An 18,644-nucleotide genomic window follows, 5' to 3' on the forward strand; every position below is an offset into this window, starting at 1 on the left:
CAAGTTAGTCTATCATATTTCATAGATCCTGGCAAAAGACACAAGACTCCCAGATTACAGACAGATGAGTTTATTATTCATCATACAGCAAGCAGCATGAACATCTTGTTTACATCGATTCTCTTTCTCCCCAAGACCCACAGGTATGACATAAAGGATCCCAGGCAGGTGCTGTATGTGGCATCCCTAGCACTTATGGAACCCATATATTTTATAATGGGCTACAAGAAGATCTGCCCTTCGCCCCGAAGGGAGAGATTATTTTTATTATGTTGGACAGTAAGTAAATCTGCCCTGTAATCCAGAGACAGCGATAGTTTTCCAAGACTAGTAACTTGTTAAACATCCTTGAAAAGATATTTTGGAACAGAAGAGTAGTTAGTGTTCTGAGAGACTTGTGGAGCAATAGTCTTTGAATTCAAACCTGCCTCTGGCATTCACTAACTGTATGATTTTTACCTTTCTCTATCAGAGTTTCCTTACTTGAAATTGAGGATCGCACTCATTTCTAACTCACAGCCAGTTTACAATATCAAAAGAAATCACTTGCATACAAATGCTTTGTAAACAATACAGCACTATTTAAGTATAGTTATTATTTATGATTCTGGAATATATTTTGTTGTTTCTTATGGAAAGGAAAGAGAAAAATTATTTAGAATTTTTAAATTATACAATTAATAAAACACTTATTAAATGCCTTATTAAAGGTTAGATTTGGGTGGCACAAGGTGAAGACTTATGACACATTCCTCAACCTCAAGAATTTCACATTGTGGGGGGAAGCTGACAGAAAGGACAGTGACCAAGTTGTGTTCAAGTGACAGAATAGAAGCCCTATATGCTTCTATAGAACTTGGAAGAATCTAAGTAAAAGGACAACGACCAAGTTGTGTTCAAGTGACAGAATAGAAGCACTATATGCTTCTGTAGAACTTGGAGGAATCTTTATAGAACTTGGAAGAATCTAATTAATCATTAAATCCAACGCTCTCATTTGCCATAGAGAAAACTGGTGACGAAAATGATCAGTAATTTTTTTCTAAAGGCTGATAGCTACTTGTGGCAGTGTCAGAACTGGAACTCATTATTTTTTACTTTTAGTTTAATAAACAACCTTGACAGAAATTTCTTGTTCCTGAATAGAGGTTTTACAAGACTGAGGCAGGATATTCTGTTTGGCTCCACGCATTTTTCTCTCCTCTACAGTCTTACTTCAGTGCATTGCCATTTTACCTCTTTGTTCCCCAAGAATTTCAATGGATTTATTCTTTTCTAACTTCTTACTTTTCTCAAAGGTCAAGGATTTCCTCTTTTTTTAGAGAGAAATCTAGAACAAACTTCCCTTTTGACCTTCTTTTCTCCCTTACTTTTACTCCATCTGGCTCCCTACCTGATAATTCTTCCTCGTTATATCCCACAAAATGCTAACCCTGCCACCTTCTCAATTCCTGACTGCCAGTTATTCAGTCTGCTTTTTTCTCTCAGTTCACTCCGGTCTGCCATACCATCTGCCCAGTGAACTTGATGCAGATTTCATAAAATGCAAAGTAAAATATTAGCTACAAACCCTGAAGTTCACCTTAAAGACTAGATGTAATCAGCTGCTAGGAAAAGACAGTAAGCAAGGAAAATCATAGCTCACCCAGTTTTCCTAGTAGTGTTAACATGGACTCTGCCCCAAGGTAAAATTCACCAATGTGTAGTAAGCTTGATTTCAATTCCATGTATTGATTTTGAATTTTTTTCAGTACTCTACAGGACCTGAATTTTTTACTGATTTCATATTTGGGATTGCACTGGGGAAGAAGAATAGATACATCTTTTTCAGTAAGTACCACCATAGCCATAGCTCAATAATTAGATTGAGCTTAGAGCTTAATTATAAAAGTCGGAGAGTTTGGGAACAATACAAGGAAAAATCAGGTTCATTCCATTTAAAGCCTTTCTTGAGAATCATCAGAGAATCCCAAAAATAATATACTTCAAAGACTAAAGACATCATATTCAAGGGTTTTGAGAAAGTTTCTAAGTGTATAGCAATGCTAATATATACAGTTACATTATAATCTTTTAAAATACATGGAAAGAAAAAATATTCAACATTTTATGATTTAATAAACTGACCTTTTTCAAGTTTTATTAACTTGAAAATCTGCCTCTCTGCCTCACAGAGCTTACAGTCTAACAGATTCAGTAGAATGAACTGATACCATTCCTCAGCTGTAAGCAAACTTATTCTATATAGTAGAAACTTGAAAGCACTTGGAAGGAAAAAACTGAGTAAGATTTAATAGCATGACTATTACAAACTATATTAATCATGCAACTTGAAAGAAAACAAATTGCTTCACTCCCTCAGACTGACATGTCTAAATCTAATCTCAGTTTATGATTAATACACCGGCATAAGGAAACATAAGAACTTCCAGAGCACTGATAAAACTGATGACAAGATATTGTACCCAGTGAACTGAGCTTGTGACATGAGGTCCTAGACAGCAGTAGAACAAAGTCACATACCTTAGCTATGACACCTTCTGACTTTAGCAAAACTGGCTTAGGGGGAGAAAATGCTACTAATATATGAAGATAAGAAGTTCAAACTTCCTAAATCATAAAGTATTATGTCTTCAATCCTAAAGGAATCACTTATGGAAAGTTATTAAAGATTAGCAGGGCAAGAATTACAAAAAGGAAGAGAGATTCATTTTAAAACTGTAAGCCCAGTAAATATACAAGGAAAGCTTTGTCTTTTTTCAAGTCCATCCTCCCCGCTACACATAGTAGCTACTCAAGTAGAACAAAAATTTGACATCTAAGCCCTGAAAGGAATGTCACTATTGAAATTCCAAAAATAATTTGGAGAACTAAAATTGACTTTGTATACTAGAATATATTGATATATAATATAATGTCTTTGTTATGAAATAAACATCTCTTCTAACTGTAGGATGTAAACCAAACTTGCATTAATATGTGAAAAACAATTTCCAATTTACATTTTGGAGGAAAAGCATGTTATCTAAATAGAAGGCTAAAAAACTAAGCAAAACACTTACAAATTCTGTGCTCAGATGAAAGAGCCTATGAGAAAAATATTTGGAGTCATGGCCAGGTTTGGGCTGCTTGCCACAGGGAGAAACCTGTCAAAGCGTTAAGAGTTGAAGGTTTCCCACCCTTTTGAATGTGTGGAATAAAATTTACTGATAAAAATGCTTTCTAAAGCCATGTAAGTCAAAGTATAGTCCATGGGCCAATAGTATTCAACTGGAAGCCTGTTAAAAATGCAGAATCTCAGGCCCTCTTCCAGAGCCTTCGTTTTAGCAAAATTCCCCTGGTAATTTGTGTGCACATAGAAATTTAAAAGGCACTGATATAAGGAATAAGACATTCTCGTTCTAGGACTACAGCACCTGTTCCAAATATTTGGCATAAATTTAAACTTCTGCATCTACGGTACATCTCTTAAAGCCTCCAAGATACCATCAACTTCAAGATGAGTTCAGCATCTGCTATACAATGAGTCATTAAGAAGAAATAAAACTACAGAGGTCAAATTGAACCACTCATCATTATCATTATCATTATCACTTCCAGATGAGCCCTCTATTATCAACTATCCTGATTCCAGATACAAATGGAGTTGGAGGATTGTGCTTAGAGATGACAGAGGGGCCAGTATACACATCTCCATAACTAGCTGTCCTCAGATACTCCTCTGTCAACCGTGACACACTCATAGTCCTTAGCCTGTGTATGGCCTGCAGATATGTCTGTTGCCCCACACAGTATTTCAAATTTAATTCATTGCCATCATATATAATTTTGGAACTTTCACATTTAAAAGTCTGCACAACCAGGTTCTCTTCTGCAAATCAGAAAATCTGCCACACCAGACCCATATTAGATCTAGTATGGTAACAGCATGTTGGAGGCAAGGCTCAGCTGTCTCACTTAGATGTTGGCCATAATCTCCACCACTCCCTGTGGTATCCCCAACACTATGGCTGAGGCCGAGTGTCAGTTGCTATTTGTCATCTTCCACTTGGGCTGCTTTGTTCATTCATATTTCCAACCTGACCCCTATAGGCATTTAATTTGTGAACCTTTATTTATGTATTTATTTATTTATTTGACAGATTATTGCTCTGTTGCCAGGCTGGAGTGCAGTGGTGCTATCTTGGCTTATTGTAACCTCCACCTCCCAGGTTCAAGCAATTCTCCTGCCTCAGCCTCCCGAGTAGTTGGGATTATAGGCACCTGCCATCACACCTGGCTAATTTTTGTATTTCTTTAGTAGAGATGGGGCTTCACCATGTTGTCCAGGCTAGTCTCAAACTCCTAACCTCAGGTGATTCCAAAGTGCTGGGATTGAGAGACTGTAGGGCGCATCATGTCACTGATCTAAAGTCACTCCATTTGTGAAATTCAGGAAAAAGAGCTCCGTTTGTGTCACCCTCCATTTGAGGACAGACCTTGTAAGCTGGAATCAATCCACTGCATTACATACCTCACCTCAAATATACACTACAATATTTTTCTTCACAATCCATTTCAACCCAAATATTTAACTATTTTAATTATTTCTTTTTCAGACCCATACTTCACAGTTATAAATAAGAATGACTAAGAAGAACAAATACAGCACAATACATTGTTGCACCATTCCTTCAGATTAATTTCAAAACTTCAAATAATGTACTAAAATGGTAAATATCATGAGGGTAGATGTCTGCCATTTTTGTATACTAAGATAGCCCAAACACCTACATAGTGCTTTCTATGGACTGAATGTTTGTGTCTTCCCAAAATTCATATATTAAAGCCTAAATTTCCAATGTGATGGTATTTGTAGGTGGGACCTTTGAGAAGTAATTAGATCATGACAATGGAGCCCTCATGAGTAGGATTATTGTCTTCTAAGAAGAGACATGAGAGAGATGATACCTGTCCCCCTACCCTACCACCACCATGTGAGGATCTAGTAAGAAGGTGGGTGTCTACAAGCCAGGAAGATGGCCTTTACCAGACAAATCTGCTTGTGCCTTGATCTTGAACTTCCCAGACTCCAGAATTGTTAGAAATTACTGCTTATTGTTTATCGCTCAGTCTGTGGTTTTGTTTTTGTTGTGGTGGTGGTTATTTTGATACAGGGTCTTACTCTGTCAGGCTGGAGTGCAGTGGCACCATCACAGCTCACTGCAGCCTCAACCTCCTTGGCTCAAGCAAATCTCCCACCTCAGCCTCCCCAGTAGCTGGGACTATAGGCACTTGCCACCATGCTCGGCTGATTTTTGTATTTTCTTGCAGAGATGAGGTTTCATCATATTACCCAGGCTGGTCACAAACCTTTGGGCTCAAGTGATCCACCTACTTCGGCCTCCCAAAGTGTTGGGATTACAGGTGTGAGCCACTGCACCTGGTCAATCTGTGGTATTTTTATTATAGCAGCTCAAACTGATTAAGACAGTTCCCAATAAATACTTAAAGAACAAATGAACAGACTTTTCAAAGGATTATAAATTCTCAAAATTCATACATAGATTTTGAATGAATGTATTTAATTATCATATAATACATGAAGATTATTTATTTGCTAGCTTAGTCTATCAAACTAATTTTATTTCAATGACTATGAAAGCCATCAGTAGAGCAAAGACATGTAACCCTAAAAAACCTGAGACCCGTGACCTATCACAACCTGTTTTACAACAAAGCAGCATCATGCAGATAAAGCAACATTACTAAATTATAAGATTAAATCTGATTCAGTGTTATGTCCCAAGGTCTATAGCCTTTAGTCATCACTGTAATCATCATCATCATCATCATCTCCATGTCGATCTTACAAAGGTGAAGAACCCAAATAGCAAGCTAATGAATTTTAACCACTCAACAAATGAGGGAAGGAGCAAATATATCTTCAACTAGAAAAGTATAAATTTTGACCCAATTCTGAATGTATATTTATAGGCACACCAATTATCAGTCTAAAAGGGGTTTGCAATAATGCTTAAATGTATATGTATCTTAGCAGGAAACAACTGTCATATAACAGATTACTTATCTATTGGAAAGCATATATGAGGCATTTAAATGCCAGGAACTATCTGCTAGATATTCCTTGACTTCCTAACTAAAAGGGAAGCTCCTTAAGGTTAAATATGTCACGCTATATTGTCGCACTTCCATGCCATGATACTTAGTGGGTCGAAACATACGGAAAAAAAGTACTTTTTTTTTTTGGCACAGTCTCACTCTGTCGCCCAGGCTGGAGTGCATGGTGTGATCATAGCTCAATGCAGCTGTGACCTCCCAGGCGCAAGTAATCCTCCCACCTCTCAGCCTGTCAAGTAACTAGGACTACAGGCACACGCACACACCCTCCACACCTGGCAATTTTTTTTTTTTTTTTTTTTTGGTAAAGGCAGGGTTTCATCATGTTGCCCAGATGGTCTTGAACTCCTAGACTCAAGTGATCCTCTCACCTCAGCTTCTCAAAGTGCTGGGATTACAGGCATAAGCCACCACGCCTGGCTGAAAAAACACCTTTTATATTGTCTTAAAAATTCCACTGAAGAAATATGTTGCTGAGAAACTGAGGCACAGAGAAATAAAGTGGTTTTTGTGGCCACATGGTTATTTATTGTTAGAGCTACAAAAGCATCTCCAGAACTCTTGCCACTGTACCACACTGGTTTTATAATAGTCAATTTCAAAATGTATCTGCTAACCCGAATAGCAAGCGAATGAATTTTAACCACTCAACAAATGATGGAAGGAGCAAATATATCTTCAACTAGAAAAGTATAAATTCTGACCCAATTCTGAATGTATATTTATAAGCATGCCAATTATCAGTCTAATAGGGGTTTGCAATAGTGTTTAAATACATACATATCTTAGCGGGAAAAAAAATTGTCATATAACAGTCATTAGGTTTAGTCCAAGAACTAAACTTTTACAAATTAGGTTAAATTTTTTCCTTAAAGTTTTCCAAAATGGGTCCGCTGTTTTGTGGAGGATGACATTTCAATGCCCTCTCATTCTCCCCTTGGCCTTTGAATTGCTTCACTGAAATGTGGATTGTCTACCTCCTTTCTCTTTCTACACTGTAAAAAAGAACTGAAGTTAGAGCTATTTCACTCAATTTTACTCAACTTTCCAAAGAAAATACAAACAAAGCTGGAGAACCCAAATAGCAAGCAAGACCAGGTCACAGCTACTGGCTTGTCTGATAGCCATTTCTGAGAAATTTTCTAAACATTCTGGCACCAACAAATTTGAGTATGCCATTTACCATACAACTATAACAAGGTAAAACCAAACTAAGAAAGAAATGGTAACAGTAACCAGGTTTCCTACTTTAAATAAAATAGTACTGGAGAGTGCCTCTGTGGAGTTAGAACTGTCTGTAAGCTAATAAAGATAAAAATATAAGTGTAAATGTTGTTTTTCTCAAGTAATATGAAGGGTCATTTCTAAATTCTTAACTGATCTGAGAATTCATTCCATCAATACATAATGCCCTACTGTTTGTAGGGTCCTGGAAGGCCTGCCCTCTCAAAGAATATATTTTAACAAGTCTCTTTGTTCTATCACTAGGTGGAAGTTTGCTATTAAAATTCCTATAACCGCATAACCCTTTTAAAACCATGGCAGAGTTTTCAGATATAGACAATAATTTTGAATGATCAGTTTTTTGCACCAGAAAGAATCTGTCTCCTCGTAGCCCAGGACATTCTGGTTTGAAAACTTTAATTCCAAAGCACAAATGAACCTTTACAAAAATCTTCTGTTCTAGTACCCACTATAATTTATTTTCATAGACTTGTTTATAAAGAGCTGCATAATCCACCCAAAGAAAGCCGAAGTGTTTTTCCATATTATTAAACTCAACAGAAAGTTCCACATGCAGCTACAGGAGGCCATAGGCAATTAACACTGAAAATGAAAAGGTGTAGAATCTTTGCATGACCTTTAAAGGGCAACACAGTTGCCCATTCACATGCATGCAATTACACAGTGACCAGTTCGTAGCAGCAAATATATATATATTTATTTATATTTAGTAAAACAAACCTTGCATTCATCAAAAACTACTTTGAACTTTCCAGGCTTCATCTAGAGAGTTAGCTTTACATAGTACAGGAGACTTGTTCAGCTGGCTGTCTTCATTTTGTCAAATTACTAAATCCAGCCTATCACCGTAATTGCTAGAATGCAACATTATCACATTATTGAATCTTTCTGTAAAGAGTTTCCAAAATCTACTGCATAAAGCTACCGTATAACAGAAGCAATACAAATATAAATTTAATTGAATGCCTATGTTTGTACTATTGCTGGGGAAAGGGAGATGTAACTTTGCTAACTAGCCATTCAGGGGAAATCATAAAACAATTACAGCTACTATGAAGTAACTTAGGAGATTGAAGGAAGTGATTAAAAGGACTTTATCTAATATAAACACACAAGCTCTGATTCCTTAGTTATATATCTCACACTTCACATGAACCACTGAACAAAATAGAGTATTCTTCTTGTAGCTTAAATATTTACTTCTCATCTGATTTCCAAGTAAACTAGAAACTTTGTTTTCCAATGGCAATACCAATCAATTGCCTAAGTATTCCACCGACTAGCTTGCCTAATATTACAGCATAGGATAAAATCCAACATATCCATGTGGTATACACACTGGAAACAGGTGGATTTTTGGAAAGCTAACATAAATTTGGAGTATAGTATCAACATATTTCTGGCAATTATGTAGATACTATTTTAAATGAGAATAGTACACTCCAATGTAATACATAGTTTGTACATTGACTATGGAGGTTTATATTCAATAAAGACAGCACACAGATACATTCAGAGTTTAAAATGTGTCAAAATTCCCAGTTGTAGTGTCAATAAAAACATCACAAAGTGTCTCCACATTGAGGGCAAAAATGATTTTTTTTGCGTTTGTAGCCTAGTAAATAAAAGTATCTCCAAAAGAAAAATTCATGAGAAAAATAGAATGTATTAACAATGGTTCAAACAGTAAAACTAAGTTATAAATGACCTTGTCGTACTATGGATATAGTTGTACTGCAGGTCAAATCATGGAAAATAGTGGAAAAACTATGCACCTAAAAAGGTAGACATTCTACAAAGTTGTTCTGATCACCCTGTTACATAAAATCAGTATTTTACATGGGTGTCATTTAAAGCATATGTATCTATGTACATATGCATGTGCATATATTTATAGATACAAAGACTATATTGTTAGATACTACAGAGAAATATATTTAAATACTTTCACATTCCAATAAGTCTAACTTATCCTCTTAAAATTTCTGTAAGATTAAGTAGAAGACAAGAATTGTTTGTTTTATTTCATTGACAACGACACTGCACTGAATGAATCACCGCATTGAGTGAACAAAATCAGACCTTCTAAAAATTACCCAATAAGTCAGTGGCCAATGACAATTAAAAAACAGAAACTAACTTCTATGTCTCTGTTTGCTAGGCTCACCTGTCAATCTCCTGTTTCAGACTGTGCTCTGAACCTAAAGTAAAACTGTTCTCTAAAGACTAATGGTAACTCAATGTGAAATTATTTACTCTCTTTCAATGGAATAATCAAGTAGTTCAATATGCTCAAAGTAGTTCAAAATAAAGTTAACCAAAGAATTTTCAAACAAAATGGCAAATTCATCATATCACATGGCATTATAAAATCAGTGGTCCAAAAGCAAGCTATTTCATGTGAAATTTTGTGCAAGCATGTGGCCAGATATGAAGTTGATGCAGCTGGTTTGGCCTTCATATCTAGCAGCAGGCTGTGTTAATGCAATTCTTCCCTTTGTTTTGATGAAGGCCTACTAATAACAGTTGACGAATTGCATTTGCAAATGTCAGACATAGATCAAAGGGGATGACGGCTTGGACGATTATTTTACCCCAAGTTGTGATTTTTCAACAAGAAAGCAAAACTGCATTGCACAGTAAAGTTCCTTATTTTTACTTGAATCTTCAATGAACAAAACAGCTGCAGAAAAATGTGACTTAATGAGGCATCCCTAATAAAATACTGCAGAAGTAAAAGCAGGGGCACTGAACTGTTTGCACGTGGGTTGTTTCATCTTTTCAAATATATTAGAAATAACTGATGACACTTTGGAACATTCCTTGTTTGGGACATGCATTAGAGAGTTCGTCAGCAAATGTTCATCAGTTTGCAGTGATTGCTGAACTTAGGTGCTATCTGAGCGTACCTTTTCTTAGAGGTCAAGATAAGAAATGAGTGAGAAATCCCAAAGATACACATCTTACCCTTCCTGTATAAGGTAATCTATAACTTGCAATTAGTGATAAATCAATCTTAAATGCGTATTTTAACACAAAAATACATTTTAAAATGATCATCAAAATACTGTGTTGAAGACACTGGATCCAGGGCTACTAACATTTTCTGATAAAATATAAAATAATTTTTAAATTTTTTCTACCACCCCCTAAATTTGATCATTTTATAAATTTTTCTATAGGAAAACTGGCCATATCTAAAAGCAGATCTTTTTATAGCCATGTCATCACATTTTATAACTTGGTGGTTAGTAAATACCATATTGCCATCTCTAAGCAATATGTAATCTATTTTGACATAAATCCATAGGCATCTCAATGAATCTTCATTCTCCAATTTGTCATTGTTAAAATAGCTAATATTTTTCTAATGAGATATCACATATAATTAGAAGCCTTAATTCCCCTCTAGCAGAACCTGTAGCATTATATAGGCATTTGCTTTAACATCAAAAATTCTGGGTTCATCTTTAAGAGACACATATCATAGCACTCTACATAAATACGAATTCAGGCATCCTAAAGTACTAAATTTTTTAAAGGCAAGAAAAGAATCAAGATTTTAACATCAAAAAAAAAAATGCCTAATCTGAATAAAACAACACACTAAAGCCATTTGCCTCTTAAAATATTCCCTGTGCCTAAGTATTCAGTTGGCAGTGACATTGACCTGACAGACTTTTACTATCTATAAATAACACAATCTAACTTTTTTATTGAAAATTAGGAAAATGAAAATATTTATAAGCTCCAGTGTGGTAACTGATGGCCTTTAAGTGGCTACTGGTGGTTTTAAAAATTAAGATTCCAAAAAGAAAGGTCAACTCAAACAATTGACTCAGGATGAGATCCAGAACAAAATAAAGTAAGGAAAGAGACAAACATGTCTGATCTTTTATTTGAAATATAGGATATTAGGTGCCAATTTTGATATTGCAAATGATTAGTCAGTCTGAGAGTACAAATGCAAACATGGAAAGGCTGAGGTAAGTACAATTAATCTTAATCCTCTGATTTTTAAAGCTTTAGAAGTGTTTTTAATCTCCTTTCCTAGTTATTTTGGTTTAGCACTTTACACAAAAAATCTTAAATTAATTGCTCATTTGTCTTAACTTATATGCCTAATAAAGCAGTTTGAGAGTGTTAATTGATAACTCTGAATATTGATGTTTAAAGCAATCTAGTTGAGAAGACAAGAATCAGATAATTATCATTCAGTCAATAGTAATTGAAATTCATCCTGTCCTGGGTGAAGGATCCTCCTACACTACCAAGTACTTTGGGGACACTTCAGAGTAAAGGTCGCTTACGAGTTTGCTTTTTTGTGTGTGGTGTTTAAGGTTTTTTTCTCCACGAATCATTTTGTAAAATCCAAGAGGGGATTTCACACTCACGAAACGAGGATTTTTTTCCCTCTCTATTATTGTAATAATAAGCCAAACTCACGCAGCAAAGGTGAAAAGAGACTAGCCGCTGTAGTAACATTACTACACATTTGATTCCAAACGCTTCAGGCAATTGTTTAACACTCGGTCAAGACGTGGAATACTCAATAGGGAAGTCTCGCGTCCACCCGAAGGCTCTGCGAGCGCCTATGTTTCTTCCTTTTCAGACAGGATAACTCGACCTGCAGTTCTTAGAGAAAGAGGACGACGGATCTCAAACTTTCCTTTGCAAAGCCAGTTTCTGAAAATAACACGTTCCCCCATTGATAAGTGAAGATCAGTAGCCCAAAGAAAACACTTCTTGGTAGGCACCTGGCCTTCTAGAATTGAAGGGGGAAGGGATGGCAAAGCAGTTAGCAGAAAACCCGTGTATTAGTAGCAAAATCTGGGAGACATTTACCCGGAAAGAAATAAAAAACCATTAGTTTCCCGAAGCCATTCTTACTCTGAAAGCTGTTCGTTAAGAGGATCATTTACTAAAGCTCTCTCGTAGTAGCCTTTACAAAAGCTTTATTTCATTCAGTAGGAAAACGCCCCATCCCAAATCTAAATAAACCTTACATAGATGAGGCTCTGGAATTTATCAGTTTGATTTTTTATGAAAATAGTTAGAGGTGGAGAAATCAGTAGTCTCACTGAAATACCCACCTTCTGCAAGCAGGCCTGAGAATTAACTAATCAGAAGCGGACAAAAAGTAGGGATTTCAGAAAGATGACCTGACACATCCCATTGATCTTCCCTGGTCCTTAATTAGGACCCCCAACTCCTAATTAAGAGTCCAAAATGGTTACCAGCCAGGATGGGTCTGGGTAAGGAATCGAATTAAAACCCACTTCGATCCTCAACCTGGTCGTTTGTAGTAGGAGAAATGGGGCAGAGAGGGAGGGCACCGCTCACGGAGACTTCTTTCTCATGCTCTGATCCCCTCTCTGCGCCCCTCTACTCCGCCCCTACCCTGACCGCCCGCGAGGGAGAGACGCCGGCCGATGGACACGCATCTGCCCTCACCTCTCGCCTTCCCCGGGCGATCCCCCTACAGTCCCGGATCCCCGAGAAAGGGGAGGGGAGCCGTGTGCACACGGGGGCTTCCGGGTCCGCGGTCCTACAGTTGCGGCTCCAGTCCCCAGCACTGGCCGGCGACCCGAGGCGCGGCTCGCACCTACCTGCAGCCCCGCTTTCCGGTGGCGGCAACACCTAGCGATGCTCCTGCAGTTTTTGCGGGCCGGCGCCAGCCTTATCGCTCTCGCATCGCTTCCAAGATGCCAATCCGCCGTCACCATCCAGGGGCATAGGGAACCGAAGTCTGGTGCTGTGTGCTCCTGGAGGGCGGCGTGTGAGTGTGGTCCTGAGCGTGCGAGTGTGCGCGCGCGTGTGTGGATGTGTTTCCTCCTCCGATGGCAAAGAGGGTTCAGGAATCTCTTGACATCCAGACTGGAATCCCCCTAAAGCGGGTGAAGGTGAGCCTGACCCTTCTCCCCGCTTCTTTATTCCACAATGTCAAAGTAATCAAAAGATTTGTTTAGTGAAGAAAAGCCAAAGTCCCGCAGCTTTTGGCAGCGCCCGCGGTCGCCTGCTGTCCTCGCCGGATGCGCGCGGTGCGCTCAGCTCTCTGGACTGCAAGAATCAAGGCGGTCTTGCAGCAATTACCGCTCTTATTCCATCTCTGATTTGTTTGCTTTTAAGGCCGAGTAAAGACTTTTCTTCTCGCCTCACGTCGTCTCTCCCTCTCACACACACACACACTCACACATCCTCCGTTCCCTCTCTCCCGCCCTCCCTCTTGTTCTCCGGGGAAAGGCAATTGGATGGAATGATTCACCTTCAGGAAAGCAGCCTCGGCCACGCACTTCTCGAGTTCCCTGGCTGTCGCAGGTACCGGGTCTCCAACGTGGTGGAGTTGCTGGGAGGCTCGGGACAGGAAGGAGGAGAAGCTCTGAGCTCAGCCGATGTCCCCCCGCCAGACGCCCACGTCCCTCGGCCAGGTGCCACTGTTCCCACTGCTCGCAGATAGGTCCCCGCTGTGCCCTCGCGGAGACTCTGCGCCTTCCACTCGAGTCCACTTAGCAGCAACTCCTGGCCAGCTTCAGCCCCTCAATCCCGCCTCGAAGTGCTGCAGGCAGAGCTCCATGCAGCCCACCCGCTGCCCTTCTAGGCATCGTGGGCTGGAAGGAAGGGAAACCCGCCGATGTCCCCCTGGCAGCAGTGCCCTGGCACCGTCACCACCGAGAAGGTGCGAGTTCCAACATCGAACACAAGCGAGCAGGTGTCGCCTATGTCACTTCGCTAAAGGCGGGAGGGGAGAAAGAAAGGAGCGGGGGGAGGGGGCCGAGGAAACAAATCCAGATCACCAGCGGAGAAAGGAGCCGTTTAGCAAGCAAAGCCTCCTCTCCGCGTCCCACCCCAGATGTTGTACTGTCAAAAGACACTGATGCTAATCTTTTAGAAAGTCGCCATAAAGGGCAGAGCCCCCTGCTCCACTCCAGAACCCTCTTCCACCCAGCCTGGCTGTCCAGTGAGTACAGAGTGACTTGGCTCCCCCATACAGTGCAGCAAGAATGCAGGAGGAGAACAGGCTCTGACACTCCAGGTTGAGTTAAGCAGTAAAATGGAATGGCAGGGCCAGGCGGCGTTGCCTCGCCTCTCTCTCCCAAAAGCCAGTTCTGTTAGCCCCAGCAACTGCCATTGAGAGCAAACAACGGTCCTGCAGAAAAAGAACGAGACAGTAAAAGATGAGGCGGCAATTGGTATAAAAGCTGGACTATGTCTCCCTCTAGAGGGTCATCCGGATTAGAACGCTTTACTAGATGTAACAGACCAGTTTCTCTCCGTAAAGAAAAAGAAAACAGTATGTGGTTTCAGAGAATTTGTATTTTTACAAATTACAACTTCTCAAGAATTTAGAGGGAGGGTTTTCACTGCAACCCTATTAAGCAAAGCCCTTGTTAAAGGAACGTCGTGATATTCATGACGCTGGAAGGTCATGTCCTTACATGTTTGGTCAAATTGGGTGTTGGTTTAAGCGCTGTGCATATGAGCTCAAATGAAGGGTCTTTCAGTCTCACTTTGATCATATTTGGAAATGAACAAAACCTTTATCTAGTGATTAGAAGACTAGTCAAAAATGAATAAATAGTAAGAATAAATTCAGAAAAAGAAAATCTGAAAAAAGAAAGGGAATGCTCACCCAGGAAATCTTACAAGTCCTTTACAAGGAAGGACAACTCAAAAATCTGGTTTTGGAGCCAGTTTTCATACCTCTTTTTCAATTAGACCGATAATGGTCAAGATAGCTAAATTACTTCCAGTTCTAAAGGTCTGTGCTTTTATATAGCTGTGATTCACTGAAACCATTGACAAATTAGGTATCACCAGCTCTCTTCACCAGCTATAAAATAGAAGTAATACTACCTATCATATATACAAAGAAATATAGAATATATGCTTCACTTAGCTATTTGATCTTAATATGCTTAGTAAATCAACCGTATTTTGTATCTAAAATGCATCAAGTAATTTAATTATGTCAAGGTGGTCATTTTATAAAAAATAGCTCCACCAATTTTATAAAGTTTTGTTAAATCAGTCCGAGTCAAGCTTGGTCCCATCTGTAACCTTAACATTTAGATGTTTGTGAACTTACTATTTGAGCTGGGGATTTGCTTTCAAATGTTTCTGTATGTTCAAAAATTGTGAAATATGTGTTAAAGTTACTATTAAATACCCTTCCATTCACTCTGGATTTTTGGAGCAGTTCTATTTTAACTTGATAATCTAAACTAGCATAGTCATGAAGAAAGAAAAGAATGTATTTTTTTAAATAACTGAGACTAGTTGAAATCATTTAAAACAAAGCGCCAAAACTAAATAAGGCAAGTTTTGCCGTAACTAATTGTTCTATGGCAGATTTGACTTGGTCTGGTAGTATACAGCAATCATTTGTTTCCAAGGAACTCTCAGATAGTCTCTTTCAAAAGATTTATGCCATCTGATTAAATATTTCGTTCCACTTACATAGTAACTTATATCCAGGAAAGCAACGTTCACATTTTAAAACACCTGGCACTGTTTCACTGCAAATCTTACAGTAATTTTCTGTCTGCTGTGTTAAATAGAGTGATGAAATTCAAGCAGGAATGACATTGGAAACTTGGACTCTGTACTAGAAAGAAGTCACTTACAAAATCACTTTAGAACATTGGCTTTATTTTCACACACACACACACGCACACACACACACAAAAAACATAAAGCATACATTATAATCTTTCTAGCTTCTAATTCATTAACTTTTTGTGGTTGTAGAGGAATCTATAGTTTTGTCATATTGTTAAAACTGTACTTGTATTGTTTAAGTGTTGGACATTCTCAGCCTTATTTTTCTAATTAAACCCACTATGTTTTCACAAACATATGAAAAAGTAAAGAGAACAGATATATAAATTAATTACAAAATATCACAAAATTTCTTATCCAATGTCATATGATGCTGAAATTCTATAATAACCTCTGTGCTTTTTGTAAATAATTCCCAATAATTTTTAGATCAAGATATTCCTATTTCCAGCATCCCCTAGACTAAACAAAATCTTTTGGATTCTCTTCAAAGGAAACAAAGTAGCAAATATTCTCCTAATTTAACAGAAATTTTTTGTTGATACTTGCTACCTTCTACTGGCATGCCTCAAAAATGTGGCAGGTTGGTTCCAAATCTCCATAAATATTGCAATAAAGTGAGTCACACAATTTTTTTGGTTTCTCAATGCATGTGAAAGTTATCTTTACACCATACTGCAGTCTATTAGGTTTGCAATAGCATTTTGTCTTAAAAATGTACATATCCTAACTTGAAAATGGTTTAAAGCTTTAAAAAAAAAAAAAAGTGTAATGATCATCTGAGCCTTCAGCGATTCCTGATCTTTTTGCTGGTGGAAAGTCTTGTTTCAGTGCTGATGGCTGCTAATGGATCAGGGTAGTGGTTGTTGAAGGTTAGAATTGCTGTGGCAATTTCTTAAAATAAGACAATAATGAGGTTTGCTGTGTCCATTGACTCTTCCTTTCACAAAAAATTTATCTGTACCATACAATGCTGCTTGATAGCACTTTATCCACAGTAGAACTTCATTCAGAATTGGAGTTAGTACTCTCAACTCTGCCACTGCTTTATCAGTTGGGTTTATGACATATTCTAAATCCTTTGTTGTCATTTCAACAATATTCACGGCATCTTCACCATGAGTAGATTCCATCTCAAAAAACCTACTGTATTTGCTCATCCACAGAAGCAACTCTTCTGGCATCTAGAATGGTGAATGCTTTCCAGAAGCTTTTCAATTTACTTTGCCCAGATCCATCAGAGGAATCATTATCTAGGACAGATGTAGCCTAGCAAAATGCATTTCTTAAATAAGAAGACTTGAGAGCCAAAATTACTCCTTGACCTGTGGGCTGCAGAACAGATGTTGTGTTAGCAGGCATGAAAACAACATTAACCTTCTTGGACATCTTCATCAGAGCTGTTGGATGACCAAGTGTATTGTTAATAAGCAGTAGTATTTTGAAAGGAATCTTTTTGTGGAGCCAGTAGCTCTCAACAGTAGGCTTAAAATATTTAATAAAATATGCTGTAAACAAATGTGCTGATATCAGGCTTTCTTTTTCCATTTATAACACACAAGCAGAGTAGATTTATTATAATTCTTAAGGGCCATATGATTTTCAGAATAGCAAATGAGCATTGGTTCCAACTTAAAGTCACCAGCTGCATTATCCTGTAACAAGAGAGTCACCCTGTCCTTTGAAGCTTTGAAGCCAGGCACTGACTTCTCTCTAGCAGGGAAAGTCACAGATGTCATCCTCTTCCAATATAAGGATGTTTATTTACATTGAAAATCTGTTGTTTAGTGTATCCACCTTCATCAATGATCTTAGCTAGATCTTCTGGATAACTTGCTGCAGCTTCTACCTAAGGACTTGCTGCTTCACCTTGTACTTGTATATTATGGAGACAGCTTCTTTCTTTAAATCTCATGAACCAAACTCTGCTAGTTTCAAATTTTTCTTCTGAAGATTTTTTACCTTTCTCTCAGCCTTTATAGAATTGAAGAGAGTTAAGGCTTTGCTCTGGATTAGACCCTGGCTAAAAGGAATGTTGCGACTTGTTTGATCTTCTATCTAGACCACCAAAGCTTTCTCTATGTCAGCAATAAGACTGTTTTGCTTCCTTATCATTTGTGTGTTCACCGGAGTAGCACTTTTCATTTCCTTCTTGAACTTTTCCTTTGCATTCACAACTTGGCTATCAGTTTGGCTCAAGAGGCCTAGTTCTCAGCTTTTGACATGCCTTCCTCACTAAGCTTAATCATTCCTAGCTTTTGATTTAAAGTGAGAGACATGAGACTCTTCCTTTCATTTGAACACTTACAGACCACTGTAGGGTTATTAATGGGCCTAATTTCAATATTAGGTCACAGAATAGGGAGACCCTAGGACAGAGAGGGAGTTGGGGGAACAGCCAGTTGGTGAAACAATCAAAACCACCCAACATTTATTAATTAAGTTTTCCATCTTACATGGGCACAGTTCATTGCATCCTAAGACAATTATAATAGTAACATCAAAGACCAGTGATCACAGATCACCATAACAGATACAAGAATAATGAAAAAGTCTGAAATACTGTGAGAATTACCAAAATCTAACACAGAGACATGAAATGAGCACATGCTGCTGAAAAAATGGCACTGAGGGACTTGTTCAACACAGGGTTAACACAAACCTTAAATTTGTAAAAATAAAATAAAACAATAATAATAAATAAAAACAGTATTTGCAAA

General features: G+C 38.2%; 1 protein-coding gene across 1 annotated transcript in view; it reads right to left on the bottom strand.

Moving 5' to 3' along the window:
* Window positions 1-14,560, bottom strand: part of TAFA2 (TAFA chemokine like family member 2) — a 523,248-nt gene extending 508,688 nt beyond the window's left edge. The window contains exon 1 of the mRNA XM_023225122.1: window positions 12,975-14,560. The gene's annotated coding sequence lies outside the window, so the exon portion shown is untranslated. The remainder of the gene's footprint in view (window positions 1-12,974) is intronic.
* Between the last annotated feature and the right edge of the window lie 4,084 nt (window positions 14,561-18,644).

Source organism: Piliocolobus tephrosceles, chromosome 10, assembly GCF_002776525.5.
Source record: "Piliocolobus tephrosceles isolate RC106 chromosome 10, ASM277652v3, whole genome shotgun sequence".
Lineage (NCBI taxonomy): Eukaryota > Metazoa > Chordata > Mammalia > Primates > Cercopithecidae > Piliocolobus > Piliocolobus tephrosceles.